Source organism: Rhinoderma darwinii, unplaced genomic scaffold (assembly GCF_050947455.1).
Source record: "Rhinoderma darwinii isolate aRhiDar2 unplaced genomic scaffold, aRhiDar2.hap1 Scaffold_2767, whole genome shotgun sequence".
NCBI lineage: Eukaryota > Metazoa > Chordata > Amphibia > Anura > Rhinodermatidae > Rhinoderma > Rhinoderma darwinii.
The window spans coordinates 1-6,545 of NW_027463056.1; positions in this window are offsets into that span (position 1 = coordinate 1).

Here is a 6,545-nt window from a genome sequence, read left to right on the forward strand (position 1 = left end):
CAGCCCACATAATACCACCATACAGTGCTGATATAATACTGCCATATACAGCCCACATAATACCACCATACAGTGCCGAGATAATCCTGCCATATACAGCCTACATAATACCACCATACAGTACCGAGATAATCCTGCCATATACAGCCTATATAATACCACCATACAGTGCCGAGATAATACTACCATATACAGCCTACATAATACCACCATACAGTGCCGAGATATTACTGCCATATACAGCCCACATAATGCCACCATACAGTGCCGAGATAATACTACCATATACAGCCCACATAATACCACCATACAGTGCTGATATTACTGCCATATACAGCCTATATAATACCACCATACAGTGCCAGGATAATACTGCCATATACAGCCTACATAATACCACCATACGGTGCCGAGATAATACTACCATATTCCTTCCACATAATACCACCTTACAGAGCCAGGATAATACTGCCATATACAACCCACATACCACCATACATTGCCAGGATAATACTGCCATATACAGCCCACATAATACAACCATACAGTGCCGAGGTAATACTGCCCACATACCACCATACAGTGCTGAGATAATACTGCCATATACAGCCCACATACCACCATACAGTGCTGAGATAATACTGCCATATACAGTCCACATACCACCATACAGTGGCGAGATAATACTGCCTTATACATTCCACATAATACCACCATACAGTGCTGAGATAATACTGCCATATACAGCCTACATAATACCATCATACAGTGCCGAGATAATACTGCCATATACGGTCCGCGTACTACCATACAGTGCCGAGATAATCCTGCCATATACAGCCTACATAATACCACCATACAGTGCTGATATAATACTGCCATATACAGCCCACATAATGCCACCATACAGTGCTGATATAATACTGCCATATACAGCCCACATAATGCCACCATACAGTGCCGAGATAATACTGGCATATACAGCCTACATAATATCACCATACAGTGCCGAGATAATACTGCCATATACAACCTACATAATACCATCATACAGTGCCGAGATAATACTGCCATATACAGCCTACATAATACCACCATACAGTGCCGAGATAATACTGCCATATACAGCCCACGTAATACCACCATACAGTGCTGATCTAATACTGCCATATACAGCCGATATAATACCACCATACAGTGCCGAGATAATCCTGCCATATACAGCCCACATAATGGCACCATACAGTGCCGAGATAATACTGCCATATACAGCCTACATAATGCCACCATACAGTGCAGAGATAATACTGCCATATACAGCCCACATAATACCACCATACAGTGCCGAGATAACACTGCCATATACAGCCTACATAATACCACCATACAGTGCTGATATAATACTGCCATATACAGCCCACATAATACCACCATACAGTGCCGAGATAATACTGCCATATACAGCCCACATAATACCACCGTACAGTGCTGATATAATACTGCAATATACAGCCCACATAATACCACCATACAGTGCCGAGATAATACTGCCATATACAGCCTACATAATACCACCATACAGTGCCGAGATAATCCTGCCATATACAGCCTACATAATACCACCATACAGTACCGAGATAATACTGCCATATACAGCCCACATAATACCACCATACAGTGCTGATATAATACTGCCATATACAGCCCACATAATACCACCATACAGTGCCGAGATAATACTGGCATATACAGCCCACATAATACCACCATACAGTGCCGAGATAATCCTGCCATATACAGCCTACATAATACCACCATACAGTGCTGATATAATACTGCCATATACAGCCCACATAATACCACCATACAGTGCTGATATAATACTGCCATATACAGCCCACATAATACCACCATACAGTGCCGAGATAATACTGCCATATACAGCCCACATAATACCACCATACAGTGCTGATATAATACTGCCATATACAGCCCACATAATACCACGATACAGTGCCGAGATAATACTGCCATATACAGCCTACATAATACCATCATACAGTGCCGAGATAATACTGCCATATACAGCCTACATAATACCACCATACAGTGCCGAGATAATACTACCATATACAGCCTACATAATACCATCATACAGTGCCGAGATAATACTGCCATATACAGCCCACATAATACCACCATACAGTGCCGAGATAATACTGCCATATACAGCCCACATAATACCACCATACAGTGCCGAGATAATACTGCCATATACAGCCCACATAATACCACCATACAGTGCCGAGATAATACTGCCATATACAGCCCACATAATACCACCATACAGTGCCAAGATAATACTGCCATATACAGCCCACATAATACCACCATACAGTGCCGAGATAATACTGCCATATACAGCCCACATAATACCACCATACAGTGCTGATATAATACTTCCATATACAGCCCACATAATACCATCATACAGTGCTGATATAATACTGCCATATACAGCCCACATAATACCACCATACAGTGCCGAGATAATACTGCCATATACAGCCTACATAATACCACCATACAGTGCCGAGATATTACTGCCATATACAGCCCACATAATGCCACCATACAGTGCCGAGATAATACTACCATATACAGCCTATATAATACCACCATACAGTGCCAGGATAATACTGCCATATACAGCCTACATAATACCACCATACGGTGCCGAGATAATACTACCATATTCCTTACACATAATACCACCTTACAGTGCCAGGATAATACTGCCATATACAACCCACATAATACAACCATACAGTGCCGAGGTAATACTGCCCACATACCACCATACAGTGCTGAGATAATACTGCCATATACAGCCCACATACCACCATACAGTGCTGAGATAATACTGCCATATACAGTCCACATACCACCATACAGTGCCGAGATAATACTGCCATATACAGCCCACATAATACCACCATACAGTGCTGATATAATACTGCCATATACAGCCTACATAATACCACCATACAGTACCGAGATAATACTAAACCAGAACAAGAAACAAGTCACGACCAGGTGTTTGAAAAAATACAAATAATCTTTATTAAAGTCAATTAGACACATGGAGACAACATATAACACTTAGACATAATAAAATGCCATGGACCCTCGAACACAAACGGAATCCGAACGTAAAAGCAGAGTAGCCCCCCAGATGTAAAAATGGTCTGACACAACCTATATATGGCTAAAGTGCATAAGTACATATTAATGAGCAGGTACTAGGCATGGTACGCTTTGCACAGATGAACACATAAATAAGTATAGAGAATATATATAAGGTACAATCTAAGTAAAAACGACATGTAAAGTAGTATACCTACACCTGCGTATAAGAAGATAAATAGGAGATCAAGACCAAGAGGGGGACCTCTGCTTAACCCAGGGTTAAGCAGAGGTCCCCCTCTTGGTCTTGATCTCCTATTTATCTTCTTATACGCAGGTGTAGGTATACTACTTTACATGTCGTTTTTACTTAGATTGTACCTTATATATATTCTCTATACTTATTTATGTGTTCATCTGTGCAAAGCGTACCATGCCTAGTACCTGCTCATTAATATGTACTTATGCACTTTAGCCATATATAGGTTGTGTCAGACCATTTTTACATCTGGGGGGCTACTCTGCTTTTACGTTCGGATTCCGTTTGTGTTCGAGGGTCCATGGCATTTTATTATGTCTAAGTGTTATATGTTGTCTCCATGTGTCTAATTGACTTTAATAAAGATTATTTGTATTTTTTCAAACACCTGGTCGTGACTTGTTTCTTGTTCTGGTTTAGTTTTAATTAGTCACTAGGACCACTAGTATCATTCGGGGTATTATTCGGTTTGCTACCGAGATAATACTGCCATATACAGCCCACATAATACCACCATACAGTGCTGATATAATACTGCCATATACAGCCCACATAATACCACCATACAGTGCTGATATAATACTGCAATATACAGCCCACATAATACCACCATACAGTGCCGAGATAATACTGCCATATACAGCCTACATAATACCACCATACAGTGCCGAGATAATCCTGCCATATACAGCCTACATAATACCACCATACAGTACCGAGATAATACTGCCATATACAGCCCTCATAATACCACCATACAGTGCTGATATAATACTGCCATATACAGCCCACATAATACCACCATACAGTGCCGAGATAATACTGGCATATACAGCCCACATAATACCACCATACAGTGCCGAGATAATCCTGCCATATACAGCCTACATAATACCACCATACAGTGCTGATATAATACTGCCATATACAGCCCACATAATACCACCATACAGTGCTGATATAATACTGCCATATACAGCCCACATAATACCACCATACAGTGCCGAGATAATACTGGCATATACAGCCCACATAATACCACCATACAGTGCCGAGATAATACTGCCATATACAGCCCACATAATACCACCATACAGTGCTGATATAATACTGCCATACACAGCCCACATAATACCACCATACAGTGCCGAGATAATACTGCCATATACAGCCCACATAATACCACCATACAGTGCCGAGATAATACTGCCATATACAGCCTACATAATACCACCATACAGTGCTGATATAATACTGCCATATACAGCCCACATAATACCACCATACAGTGCTGATATAATACTGCCATATACAGCCTACATAATACCATCATACAGTGCCGAGATAATACTGCCATATACAGCCCACATAATACCACCATACAGTGCCGAGATAATACTGCCATATACAGCCCACATAATACCGCCATACAGTGCTGATATAATACTGCCATATACAGCCTACATAATACCATCATACAGTGCCGAGATAATACTGCCATATACAGCCCACATAATACCACCATACAGTGCTGATATAATACTGCCATATACAGCCCACATAATACCATCATACAGTGCTGATATAATACTGCCATATACAGCCTACATAATACCACCATACAGTGCCGAGATAATCCTGCCATATACAGCCTACATAATACCACCATACAGTACCGAGATAATACTGCCATATACAGCCCACATAATACCACCATACAGTGCTGATATAATACTGCCATATACAGCCCACATAATACCACCATACAGTGCTGATATAATACTGCAATATACAGCCCACATAATACCACCATACAGTGCCGAGATAATACTGCCATATACAGCCTACATAATACCACCATACAGTGCCGAGATAATCCTGCCATATACAGCCTACATAATACCACCATACAGTACCGAGATAATACTGCCATATACAGCCCTCATAATACCACCATACAGTGCTGATATAATACTGCCATATACAGCCCACATAATACCACCATACAGTGCCGAGATAATACTGGCATATACAGCCCACATAATACCACCATACAGTGCCGAGATAATCCTGCCATATACAGCCTACATAATACCACCATACAGTGCTGATATAATACTGCCATATACAGCCCACATAATACCACCATACAGTGCTGATATAATACTGCCATATACAGCCCACATAATACCACCATACAGTGCCGAGATAATACTGGCATATACAGCCCACATAATACCACCATACAGTGCCGAGATAATACTGCCATATACAGCCCACATAATACCACCATACAGTGCTGATATAATACTGCCATACACAGCCCACATAATACCACCATACAGTGCCGAGATAATACTGCCATATACAGCCCACATAATACCACCATACAGTGCCGAGATAATACTGCCATATACTGCCCACATAATACCACCATACAGTGCTGATATAATACTGCCATATACAGCCCACATAATACCACCATACAGTGCCGAGATAATACTGCCATATACAGCCTACATAATACCACCATACAGTGCTGATATAATACTGCCATATACAGCCCACATAATACCACCATACAGTGCTGATATAATACTGCCATATACAGCCCACATAATACCACCATACAGTGCCGAGATAATACTGCCATATACAGCCCACATAATACCACCATACAGTGCCGAGATAATACTGCCATATACTGCCCACATAATACCACCATACAGTGCTGATATAATACTGCCATATACAGCCCACATAATACCACCATACAGTGCCGAGATAATACTGCCATATACAGCCTACATAATACCACCATACAGTGCCGAGATAATACTACCATATGCAGCCTACATAATACCATCATACAGTGCCGAGATAATACTGCCATACACAGCCCACATAATACCACCATACAGTGCTGATCTAATACTGCCATATACAGCCCACATAATACCACCATACAGTGCCGAGATAATACTACCATATACAGCCTACATAATACCATCATACAGTGCTGATATAATACTGCCATACACAGCCCACATAATACCACCATACAGTGTCCAAATAAATAATATGCAAAATCGAAGTATTA